At 40.5% G+C, this 13922-nt stretch overlaps 1 protein-coding gene across 1 annotated transcript in view; it reads right to left on the reverse strand.

Moving 5' to 3' along the window:
• The window catches only part of rnf13.S (ring finger protein 13 S homeolog), a 43052-nt gene extending 29446 nt beyond the window's left edge, over positions 1-13606 (reverse strand). The window contains exon 1 of the mRNA XM_018265771.2: positions 13238-13606. The gene's annotated coding sequence lies outside the window, so the exon portion shown is untranslated. The remainder of the gene's footprint in view (positions 1-13237) is intronic.
• Positions 13607-13922: the final 316 nt, after the last annotated feature.

A 13922-nucleotide genomic window follows, 5' to 3' on the forward strand; every position in this document is an offset into this window, starting at 1 on the left:
GGCTCTGGACAAGTGTTACAGGGGTTATAATACAGAATCTCAATCCCAAACAAAAGCACAAACACCCTCCTTAAATACAGATTGTTGTACCTCATAACTATATGTAGCTGTCCATTGTTTATAGGTTATGCCACTATATAGCTCCATACCATTTCTTTGTACTATTTAGAGTTACATGGGCTGAAAATGATTAAAGTAATGTGCAATCTGATATAATCTGAATGAATCAAGAATGCCCTCAATGACTGATGTCACATTAACTCCAAGTATCTTACGGACATCTGAAATGGAACCATCAGCGAAAGGAGAACCAATAACCTATCCTAGTCACAATTTAAGTTTGCTATGCTTAGCCAAGGCTGTACAGAGTTTGTAATAAATACAATGTATTAAGTCTTAAAATAGAAATGGGAAATGCCCAATACCAGACAGAAGTGAATATGTAAACAAACCCTTTGCATTTATTAGGGAAAAGGCACATTTTAGAAATAAATGAATATAAAATATAATCAGAAAGACCAGTACAGAATGCCTTGTAAAGAGCCTATAAAGAACCAAGTGTTCATACAGTTAGTCCATAAACATTTGGACAGACAACTTTTTTTTTTTTTAATTTGGTTCTGTACATTCCCACAATGAGTTTTAAATGAAACAACTCAGATGCAGTTGAACTACAGGCTTTCATCTTTAATTCAGTGGGTTGAACAAAATGATTGCATGAAAATGTGAGGAATTAAAGCCTTTTTTAACACATTCACTTCATTTCAGCGGTTCAAAAGTAATTGGACAATTGACTCAAAGGCTATTTCATGGGCAGGTGTGGGCAATTCCTTTGTTATGTCATTATCAATGAAGCAGTTAAAAGCACTGGAGTTGATTTGAGGGGGGGGGGGGTGCTTGTATATGGAAGAAAAAACCCATCCAAGAAATTGCTAAAATATTAGGAGTGGCATAATCTACAGTTTGGTACATCCTGAGAAAGTGTCAAGGATTAGGTAGGGGGCGCTGCAGAGACTGAAGGGAGAAGGCGAGTCCTTTAGGCAGGGACTGGCTGTGTCCACAGAACACAAAGGGAAAGGCAGGAACAGGGAGAAAAGGGTGTAGTCGGACTGGAACAGATGCAGAGTGAAGCAGGACGGAGCAGACGAAGGTCAGGACCAGACTGGACAGGACGATGAGGGCGTGGATTGGGGGCAGACCAAGAGGAGGAGACTGGACGGTGCGTAGACTGAAAAGCGAGAGTAGTGTGGAGCAGAATAGCAAGAGGAGCGGATAGCGCTGGAGAGTGAGAGAGAGACAAGGGAAGCTATAAGACAGGGTTCAAGGCAGAACAGGACAGGAAGCAGGAACAGGCAAGGCAAGGCAAGGTCGGTACAAGGTGAAGTCAGGGAAAGGTACAAGGTGAAATAGGAAATGAGAACAGGCAAGGCAAGGGTCAGATCAAGGTCAAGGCTGGGAAGGAACGAGGTAGGGTAAAGCAAGATAGACAAGGACAGGCAGACCAAGGCAAGGAGAAATAACAAGGAAAAGGGCAAGAGCTTGAACAACCTAGTTAGGGGCACTGCCACAGTACTAGGGAGACCATGTAATGCTCCGGCAAGGAGTGTTCTAAGGGCTGGCCTTAAATAGGGCAGAGTCAGCCATGATTGGCTGATTGCAACTAGTCAGGCAGCAGCTAGCCTGGGGCTGTAGTGGCCAAACAGGCTGCAGCTGGGCTGAGGCTGCAGAGGCCAGGTAACATATAGCAAGCAACCCTACAGGCTGCTCACCTGCCTTATGGTTAAGGCATCGAGCCAGAAACCCAAAGGTCCCTGGCTCGAATCCCAGCAATACCTGCAAGAAAGCACTGGTGAACTCTACCATAAAGAGAAGACTGCATGAAAGTAAATACAGAGGGTGCACTGCAAGATGCAAGCCACTCATAAGCATCAAGAATAGAAAGGCTACATTGGACTTTGCTAAAAAAAAATGATGAAATAAAGATCAGTCTCTACCAGAATGATGGCAAGAAAAAAGTATAGCGAAGGCGTTAAACAGCTCATGATCTAAAGCATACCACATCATCTATAAAACATGGCGGAGGCAGTGTGATGGCTTGGGCGTACATGGCTGCCAGTGGCACTGGGACACTAGTGTTTATCCATGATGTCACACAGGACAGAAGCAGCCAAATGAATTCTGAGGTGTTCAGAGACACTGTCTGCACAAATCCAGCTAAATGCAGTCAAATTGATTGGGAGGCGTTTCATAATGACCCAAAACATACAGCCAAAGCAACCCAGGAGTTTATTAAAGCAAAGAAGTGGAATATTCTTGAATTGCCAAGTCAGTCACCTAATCTGAACCCAATTGAGCTGCATTTCACTTGTTGAAGACTAAAATTCGGCCTGGCAGAGCATTAAAAAGGAGGAAACACAGAATCTGGTGATGTCCAAGACTTCAGGCTGCCATTGCCAGCAAAGGGTTTTCAACCTAGTATTAGAAATGAACATTTTATTTTCAGTTTTTTAATTTGTCCAATTACTTTTGAGTCCCTGAAATAAAGTGATTGTGTTAAAAAAAATGGCTTTAGTTCCTCATATTTTTATGCAATCTTTTTGTTCTACCCAGTGAATTAACTTTGGTGCTACAATCGTCCTGTTCCCACTAAAGGAAAAACCTGCTACTCCTCTTAAAATCCAAATCGTGACTCCTTGTTAAGAAAAAGGATAACCTACAAAAATCCTTCCGATAACTGCCAAGGGCCTTCACTCCTTTGCACCTCACATCTCTCTACTTGTGTCTCCTTTTGTTCATTCATTCCACTGACACCACTCACTCCCACCTTGGAATTCAAACCTTTCTTTTATGGATCCTGTAGTTCCATCACTGAATTTCTCCATAAGAAAATCTCCCTCAACCACTTAAAAGCATAATGCAAATCTCTTACGAGAGTAGCACAGTATCTGGTTCAATCCTGGCATTTACAGGCCAATAGCCCAATAATTGCGTGACCAGCAACACTTTATTGTAAGGGTAATAAGTGATTATAATAGGGGACCAATATCTCATGCCAGTGCTCCTGTGAACAGAAAACGGCACCATCCCGGGGTATGTCTATAGACGCTCATTTGATGTGATCATGTGTTCCTCTTCTAAATTCTTTTCTCCGGGCATGTATTTGTAGTACAGGTCCGTTATCCGGAAACCATTTATCTAGAAAACTCTGAATTACAGAAAGGCCATCGCCTATAGACTCCATATTATCAGAATAATCCAATTTTTTTAAAAAGCGATTTCCCTTTTCTCTGTAAACAGTAGCTTGTACTTGATCCCGACTAAGATATAATTAATCCTAATTGGAAACTATCCTATTGGGTTTATTTTATGTTTACATGATTTTCTTTTAAAACATTAATTTTGCAGGAAAAAAAAACTACACTCGCTCCCATATCCAATATGTTACAATATAAATGATAGCCCTGCAATAAAAAGACGATGATGAATTTCAGCAGTTGGAGAGGATGGATATCTGAGGATTACAGTTTTTAATAATGAAGTGAATTTGTTTAGGGAAATAAATGACTAATTGATCCATGTGACTTATCTACAGAACTTTACAGTAACACAAAGCTAAGTCAATTTCCTTCATGGGATTTCTTACTGCTTGATTTTGTTCATTAGCAGTGCCAATCGGTTGGATACTGTAAAGCAGTGGTGCCCAACCTTTTTTACCCGTGAGCCACATTCAAATGTAAACGTAATTGGGGAGCAACACAAGCATTAAAAAAGTCCAAGGAGATGCCAAATACGTGCTGTGATTGGCTATTAGGTAGCCCCTATTTGGACTGGCAGCTTACAGGAGGTTCTGTTTGGCAGTACACTTGGTTTTCATGCAACCAAAACTTTGAGGCCACTGGGAGCAACACCAAAGGGGTTGGTGGGCAACATGTTGCTCATTAGTCACTGGCTGCAGATCACTGCTGTAGAGGATTGGCCATTTTATGGCAACCTTTAGGCCAACCTCAGAACAGTTTCTTATATTTGGCCATGTCTGTGTCACATGTTACCAGGGCTGGATTTGGGGAAAGGCCACCTAGGCCCGGGCCTAGGGTGGCAGGATTTTAGGGGGGCGGCATGCTGCCCAATCACACCCACATTGATCAAAAACACTGGGGATGTGCTGGAGATACAATATTTTTTTTTAAATCCCAATTGCTCCAGTCCAGATAAATTTGCACAAATAAAGGGGAAGGGACAGGGGCGCCAGACGGCAATGGGCCTAGGGGTGCCCCCTATGTAAATCCGGCCCTGCTTGTTACTTTATACACAGGGCCAGGAAACACCAGTTGTGGCCAAAACCCTCCCCGTGTGCAACATGACAGGCAGATTTCATTAGCCTCAGTTACAGAATAACACTTCACACGGTCAATGCCACTGAAAGTGAAAAGCAAAGGATTTCTGATTTATTTATACCACGAAAGCTTCTTGGAATTAGCAAATGCCTATTCAGTTACTAAATCAGCTTTTCCATGAACTCAAGGCACTAAAGGACTTGATTTGCAAGTTGCATTTGACTACAAGATCAATGCTCTTCTGACCAATTAGTCCGGATACACTAAAGATGTGCTACTTAGGCACTGTGTGGCATACATGAGAAATGGAAGGCTACAGCTTTGTAATTATTAAAAGTTTAGAACATATTCAATCACACCTGAAGAAATGACAAAAATCTGTATTTTGGATAGTGATGCACTGAATCCACTACAGGTATGGGACCTGTTATCCAGAATGCTCGGGACCTGGGGTTTTCCGGATAACGGATCTTTCCGTAATTTGGGTCTTCATGCCTTTAGTCTACTAGAAATTAATTTAAACATTAAATAAACCCAATAGGCTGGTTTTGCTTCCAATAAGGATTAATTATATCTTAGTTGGGATCAAGTACAAGCTACTGTTTTATTATTACAGAAAAAAAGGAAATAATTTTTAAAAATTTGGATTATTTTGATAAAATGGAGTCTATGGGAGACAGCCATTCCATAATTCGGAGCATTCTGGATATCTGGTTTCCGGATAAGGGGTCCTATACCTGTATTTTGGATTCGGCCAAACCCACGGAATCCTTCCCGAAAGATTTGGCTGAATACCGAACCGAATCCTAATTTGCATATGCAAATTAGGGGTGGGAAGGGGAAAACATTATTTACTTCCGTGTTTTGTGACAAAACGTCACTTGATTTGCTTCCCGCCCCTAATTTGCATACGTAAATTAAGATTCGGATTTGGTTTGGCCGGGCAGAAGGATTCGCCTGAATTCTAATCCTGCTGAAAAAGCCCGAATCCTGAACGACAAAACTTTCATTACTTAATAAAAACAGGAACAATAAAATTACACTTTATAACTAGTAAATTCGTCAGGGGTGAATTTGCGGTGAATTTTTGACGTGTGTCGGAAAAGTCGATCACATCAAAACCGTCAAGTGTCGCCATTTCGCTGGAAATTCTAACATTTTTAGCCAAAGCAAAATGGGACAAATTCGCCCATCACTATTTATAATGCTTCAAAGCTATGTTAAAACATCTAATATGTTGTAATGAGTGTTGCTTAAAGTTATTTTGTTTGCTGAATAGTGGAACGAAGGATTTCACACAGTGATATCATATGAGTTTATGGAGAATTCAAGCATATACATAATTTCCTTCAAAGGTTTTCTATATTTCTTCCAGCAATGCAGCATTTCAATTGGTCTCATTCTCAGGAGAAATAAGTTGAAAACAAAGGCAGCCTTTTGAGGCCTTCACCAACCAATCGAGAAAGTATTTATGGACTAATTTGCCTTTTGGCTGTGAATCAAACAAACTGAATACTGATAACAAAGTAGCAAGATAAAGACCAAGGGCCACATGGATATTTGCCTGTGCAGTGTGAATAAACAAAAGTCACAGTATTCATGATAAGCTCTGTCTAAACTCAGTGATACAGGTATGGGATCCGTTATCCAGAAAGCTCAGAATTATGGAAAAACCATCTCCAAAAGACCCCATTTTATCCAAATAATCCAAATGTTTAAAAAGCATTTCCTTATTCTGTATAATAATAAAACAGTAGCTTGTACTTGATCCCAACTAAGATATAATTAATCTTTATTGGAAGCAAAACTAGCCTATTGGCTTTATTTAATGTTTACATGATTTTCTATTAGACTTAAAGTATGAAGATCCAAATTACAGAAAGATCCGTTATCCAGAAAACCCCTGGTCCCGAGCATTCTGGATAATATGTCCCATTCTGTAGCAAGAAAAGTCCCCTTATACACATGGACCTTGGAAGGAAACACTATATGATTAGCAAATTGATGTCTTGTACCTGTGAAGGTATTTCACACGATTTGACACAGGCGAGTTGTGCAGATTCACCTAAAATCTGTGGGAACTTGCAGCTTGCTCTGAGAAGGAAAAAGTTGCTGCTGCAATATCTGGGGCTGTGGGAAGCAGAGGATGGGGGAAAAGAAGTTGTTTTCTTCGAACTGACTTTGAACTGACTGAATTACTAAAAGGGTCATAAAAAGAGGAAAAGTCGTAAAACCCCACACACTCTCTGACACTTCTTAGGGCTAGTCCACACGAGGAGATTTTGTCGCCTGGCGACTAATCGCCTCGTCTTCTGAGCGACTATCTCCCCAAACTGCCTCAGCGTGTTTTCCCATAGGCTACAATGAAAAGTCGCCTGCGCTAATGCACACGCGGCGATGCGTTTTCAATAGTCGCCCAAAGTTGCCTCAGTGAGGCAACTTCGGGGGGACTATAGAAAACGCAACGCTACTACTATTTTACACCATAAAAACGATAAAATTAAAGTGCTACAGCTTTTCCGGATGCAGCTTTAAGCTGTCAGTGAATCAGAAGTTCAAAATACACCAGTAAATTGCTAAAATTAAAGTGCTAGTGCTTCCAAATGCAGCCTCAGGCTGTCAGTGATTCAAAGTTCATAAGAATTAATTAAAAATTGCTAATGCTAATCAGTGTTTTTAAAAAAGGATGAGTTCATGATTATTTTAAGTTTAAAAGACCCCATAACCGTCATTAAGGAAATTAAGTAGTAAAATGAAAATAGAGAAGAGGTGAAGTCCTAAGAAGCTGCTATCAGAGTAATTTCTAGGCCCTAGGACTCCACATGGGGAGAAAGGACACTGAGGACTGTGGTCTCCGTGGTTACCTTACTATCTGTAGGTAAGAACTAAACTTCCCTGAAAAACCACAAATCGTTCAGTGCCATAGAGTAAAAAGAGATGTGGAGAAGTTTAAGCAGAGGATGGGGTCACTGCTAGAGGCTACAATATGCTGTAAGGGTCTCTGATAATGTTTGTGTACCTGAACTCAATGGAGGCTTTCATTCAAACCTCTGCAGATTTAATCTCGGCACGATTCGTTTTCCTCACGAGGAAACTTCGGACGACTTCGGAAAACGAATAGTGCCATCCCGCCGGCGATTTACATTTTAACTGGCGGCAAGGCAGGGGAGGCAGTTTGGGGAGATTAGTTGCCCTGAAGAAGAGGAAATTTGTTGCCGGGTGACTAATCTCCTGAATATGCCACTGTGCCCTGACCCTTGGATTTACCAGGAAGCTGTTATCTGGTTGTTTTCCCATTGTTCTGCTGAGCGGCTGCTGGGGGGTGCAGCAGTAAAAAGTGACTGAAGTTTAGCAAAGCACAAGTCAAATGACTGGGGGCACTTGGGAAACCTGCATTTATACTGAATTGCTTATGAGACAGGGGACCAGGGAATATGCATTAAAAAGTAGCACTTCCATTATACTTAAATATACTTTGGCTTGGCTTTTTGAGTGCTCCCACAACCTCCTTTTTTGTATATTGTATTGTAGCTTGAAGCTGAGACTGAGCTTCATATGTGGTTTGTAATAGCACCCAATACCCACCCCTTTAAACTAATGGCAGTCCTATGCTTTTAAAAATGTGAGTTGGTTTGGGCAATCTCTCCGTCTTAAAAGCCGCATACTGGCGGGGGAGGATCTAGCCCTCAGACTGAAACCAAGGTTCAATGAGATACTGATTACAAGTAATGCTACTATGCGGATAAGCAAAAGACTTTTTATACTATGACCAGAGGTAAACAAGTTAGGGACCACCGTGTGGGGTTTACCTTGACGTGGTGTGGTGGCTTATCAACTTTATGATCATAACTTGTAACTAAAAACCCCTGTTTTGTAAACACATGCACTTGCATTTATGCTAAATTGCTTATGAGCCGGGGGACCAGGGAATTTGCATTAAAAAGTAGCACTTTCATTATACTTAAATATACTTTGGCTAGGCCTTTTGAGTGCTCCTACAACCCCCCCCCCCTTTTTGTATATTGCACCTGAGAAGCTGACAATATATCTAGTCCCACGTCAGATTTCAAAATTAAATATAAAAACATCAGTTTGCAGAAGTCTGCTCGAGCAGTACTATTAACCGATACATTTTGAAAAAAAAAAAACATGTTTTCCCAGGACAGTATCCCTTTAAAGGGGACCCAGAGTATAACATAAAATCGAGCAGCAATCCGATAAGTGAATCAAATGTTTGTGCCACTAGCCAAGCGACATTTCGGGCTATTCCAGCCCTATATCAAGGCTTGATAAAGGGCTGGAATAGCCCGAAACGTCGCTTGGCTAGTGGCAGTGCTGCTGGATTTTATGTTATACTGTGGGAATTTACCTTTGCAGAGAGGAACACAGCCTTGCACCCGACCCTTCAACAAGCGGTTTAGTGTGAGTGTGGCACTATTATTGACTTTATTCCTTTAAAGGGGACCCGTCACCCAAAAAAATTATTCATAATCCTATTTTATTACATCAGTCAAGCAAAATGAACTTAAATTACACTATATAAATTATTTGAATCTTGTTTCCTCCAGTCTGGGAATTCATAATTATAACAAGCATGCAGGAGCCATTTTGTGGACACTGTTATTAAGGCAAGTCTTGCATCATCTCAGAATCTTGTTTGTGCACCAGAATGGGGGACCTGACGTCCATCCCCATGCCCTGGTTACACAATTTAACTGTGAAGAGAATGGGGGAATGTGGGGAGAGCAGCGATTTCTAGGAAGTGATCAATGGAAAGTGAAACTAATTGTCTGCCCTGCCTCTATGCCCAGGGCATGAGTTGTTTAAATGAGCTTACAACAGCTTTGAACGCTTTAATAAAAAATAGAAATTGGATTTCCCGTTTAATTTGAAAAGGACTTTTATTATACAGCTTTTTGTGTCTGGGTGACAGGTCCACTTTAAGGCTGACATAATTGGTGAATTTCCCAAAGTATGCCACCCATACTGTAACAAAAACCACCCAAGTGACCTCTCTCATTAGGAAAATGATGTGAAGAAATTTTCCAAATTAGCACCGCATCCTGTAGTTCTCCCATAAGATGTCAGCTAAAATGAAGCAAGGCAGAATGTCACTAATGATTTTCAGGAAGAAAGCAGAAACAGCGAGACAGTCCTAGACCGAGACATCAGTACCAACATCCCAAAAGCTTGCCCGCTGGTACTTTTTTTTGCACCTTTACTATGGCTTCTCATTGGATCTCAAGTATCTAAACAATTTTATCTGCATGCATAACAACTAACTACAATGCTTAGTGAAGAAGCCCATTTATTAACACAAAGTAAATACAGACACATGACATACAGACTTGACTTGTAAGGTCTTGTGAAAACCAGTTCCTGTTTGGAGCAAGTACAATTATTTGGTAGTTATTCTGCACATACGTAGCAATGTACCAGTAAGCTCCAGATGGCCAGAAAGTGACTGTGAGCCTCTTTAAGGCATATTCATATGCATCTCAAGGTTTTGGGAAAATTAAGTTTAATAGTATAGTTAAAATATATAAAATATAATGTAATATACGGCTGACAGGAAGCAGTCGCATTGCTTCTAGTGACTAAGGCATTCTCTACACTCACAGCTTCATCTTAGTAAAACTATTAGGTGTGCTACAGCTTTATAAGATGTAAGCTTTAACAGAGGCAAGAAGTATGGCAGCACTGACTGATATGTGAGGAAAGAAATATAACTATAACTAGTCACATAAAACTGGAGAAGGCCTATGAGAACCAGGTTTATATTTTGAAACAAATTAAAGGGGACCTGTCACCCAGACATAAAAAGCTGTATAATAACAAATTAAACATAAATCCCAAATTCTTTTTTTTTTATTAAAACATCCATACCGGTTATAAACTTGTTTAAAAATCTCAGCTGTCAATCATATATTGCCTGAGGCATAGAGTAGGCAGGCAATTACTTTCACTTCTGATTCTTGCATGATGCAAAACTTTCCTTAATAACAGTGTCTGCAAAATGGCTGCTGCCTGTTTCAAGAGATTGTGAATTGCAAGACTAAAAGAAACAAGATTTATATAATTTATATAGTGTCAAGTGAAGTTGACTAACATCACAAAATAGGATTTGGAATTATTTCTTAGGGTGACCGGTCCCCTTTAAGCTAAATATTTGCATAGGTATATGTAGTCTAATGTTTAAAGGTGTAGTTCACATTTATGTTCACTTTTAGTATGTTATAGAATGGGCAGCTGGTCTTCAATTCTGTATAGTTTTTGAATTCTTTGCCCTTTTCTTCTATTTCCAGCTTTCAAATGGGGGGGGTCACTGACAAGAAGCAGAAAAACTATTGCCCTGCGAGGCAACTATTTTATTGTTACAGCTACATCTTTTTATTCAGGCCTCTCCTATTCAAATCCCAATATCTCACTTACACGACTGCTTCGTTGTTAGGGTAATGTGGACCCTAGCAACTAGATAAATGCTGAAATTCCAAACCGGAGCAAAAGCTAAACAAATTTTTAAAAAAGACCAATTGTAATGTGTGTCGGAATACCACTCTACACGTCGCACTAAAAGTTCATTTAAAGGTGAACAACCCTGTTACAGATCTCTCGTTTCTTGCAAATTAAGAATATTTAATAATGTAAAGAAACAGCAGAAGTGTTAGGCTCCTTGCTTTTTGCTCCTATAATTTGCAGTTACTGCATTGTGTTACGTGCCCAAACAGGTATATACATAAATTGGGAAATCAAGAAGTTGTAAACACAGTAAATATACTGCAGTTGTGTCATTTGGACATTACACAAATAATTCAAATGCACTTGATGCAAGTATTGTATTTCCATTGTGTTTACATAATTCTGAGCCTTTAACATGACTAATTACCAAAGGGGTTGAGTAAGGAATGCTTATACAATATTTTCTGTAAGTCAGCAGTGCCTGCAAAGTGCAAGTTTCCCAATTCTGCCCTCCTGACCTACCACAGAATGTGTTCACACCAGGGATTAGACACCAGCGGAACAACCGGAACATGGCCACAGAATTAAGCAATTTGATTTGTGAGATTAGAATACATACATGGCCCGTAATATTGTGAGATTATTAGCAGTTGGTTAAATGTATCAGATATCTGTGTAAACCTGGTTATGAGACATGCAAGCGTAGAAGTTATGTTTTAGTGTTAGTAGCAGATATACAAAGCAATAGAGCAGACTTTTGCAACGAGGGCCAGATTTGGTGAGGTGAAAATGTGTGGGGGCCGACGATTCAGCCTGACATTCTTTTAACCATTAACATAATTTAACTCATTTAAAGGAATCGCATAGCCGTAGCAATATTTGGGCACATTAGTGAAATGATCTACCACTTGGTCTATAATGCTGCCTGTGTGCTGAAGGTGTTAGTAATAGACACGTACTGGAACGTAGTGACGCGCTGCTCTCCAAGACTTCATTAGTTTACTGTACTGGCACGTCAGTATGTCTATTGCACCTTCACCCCTAAAGAAGTATGTGAGAGATTGGCGCGTCACTATGTGCCAGTACATGTCTATTGCTAACACCTTCAGCACACAGGCAGCAGTATAGACCAAGTGGCAGATCATTTCACTAATGTGCCCAAATATTACTGCTATGGCTATGCGATTCCTGATTGCACTGTGCTGGTGGGTCGCATTATTATTCATTTCATGATGGAGGCTGAGGGCTGGTGTAAATTTGAAAAAAGGCTGCAATTGTCCCCCGGGCCTGACTTTGGACATGCCTGATATAAACTGTATCAGTGTTTCTGAAGCAAACGCCAATTCTACCACTGCAGGGAAACCACACAAAAAAGTGTTAATTACTTTAAAACATTCAATTTTTTTGGTGTTACTGGCCCTGCAGAAAGTGAAGACGAATTGAGCTCCCCCTTCCTTTCTGTGTAGCAAAGGGACAGATATTTATGGTCAGGATAGATAATCCTCGCTCCACCAGTATCACAGGATTATTGGTCTAAATCGCCCCTGTTGCCCAGATGGTAGGGCAGGATGGTCAAAATAGGCCATATTGGGACTGTAAACGACAACCATGAGCAGCGCCCATAAAGCGTCAGCTCATGAAAAACTTGCTTAATACTCTGTGTATAGATATATAATACACAAAAGCCATGAATATCTTGTAAATTATATCCTTATAAACAGTGAGTTCTGATGTCAACAGTTATAAACGGTGAGTTCTGATGTCATTTCTGTCACATGACTCACTGAAACGTGTGTATTATAATAAATAAAGTATCCCCTGTTGCAAAATATGAGGATATTAGAAGTTACCTCGGAGTTCCATGACCTGTATAAAAACACTCAGCCTTCGACCTTGTGTTTTTATATGGTCATGAAACTCCTCGGTAACTTATAATATCCTTATATTTTACAAGAGGGGGTACTTTATTCACTATATATATGAGATCTACTGCCACCCATCTGGGCAAAACTATTTGATATCCACAGTAGGAGAAACTGGCTTAAGAATTAATGGAAACTCCAGTAATCATTTTTGTTTACTTTGTTGAACAATACATTAATATTCAGCTGCAACAACATTTGGAAGGTGAAAAGAAAAACCCCACAAGTGAATTTGCAGAATTCATGCTGCAGTTCAGTTTACAAAGAATACCAGGACTTTCCTGATACTTGTTCATTGTCAATGATGGTGCAGTAGCAGCAGGCCCCACATGATTGCTATTAGTGTAAATAGTGTAAATCTGGAGACAGACCCCCCAAAGTTACACCCCTGGCACAGCTGCTGGGCGCCTATAAACAAATACCACCCGGACTGTAATCCCTGAGCAATTACAATTACAAGCGTCACTTCCTGAATAAAGTAACAAGGTCTGTACAAAGTTTAGAATATATTTTGATACGTACAGAGTGTGGCAGCCAGGAGAGTCTTTACACGGGAATAGTAAGTCGCAGGAACACAAAAGATCTCCCTTCAGTCTCCCATTCCAGAAATAGAGCTCGTTTTGATCTTCAGAGCCTGACAAGCTCCCCCGTTCTTTCCAAACCCTGAAAAGGGCTCTAAATGTTGTTACAGCAGTTTCCTATTCACTGGCCACACGCACTGAGTTTCCTCATCTCTGCCCTCTCTCTCTCTGCTTCTGCCTGCGGATCTCTGTCTCTCTGTTTCTCTGTCTCTATCTCTGTCTCCCTGCTAGGCCTTCCTTCCTGCACAGCTCACAGGGCGGGGACTTCTCCCCCTCCCCACACACAAATTCCTACTCCACAAACAATACACTGCTGCCAATGCGACTCCACATAGGATAGGACTAGGGAAATGAACTTCAGCCCCCTACAGAGACATAATGAACACAGCTGTGTGCCCCTCCATTGTTTTGTATTACTACTACTGCCATAAGTAAATGTGGGACAGCAGGGCTACCTATAGACAGTGATACATAAACAAAGCTGTGTGGGTCTGTGACAGCTGCCTGAATATATTATTATTATTAGTGTTGTCCTTTATTGATAGAATATATATAGGGCTGACACCTTTTCTGGAAAAAAACACCGGCCTAGCTATATATTTATCTTTTTTCCCTATTAATAACAT

This window comes from Xenopus laevis, chromosome 5S (genome assembly GCF_017654675.1).
Source record: "Xenopus laevis strain J_2021 chromosome 5S, Xenopus_laevis_v10.1, whole genome shotgun sequence".
NCBI lineage: Eukaryota > Metazoa > Chordata > Amphibia > Anura > Pipidae > Xenopus > Xenopus laevis.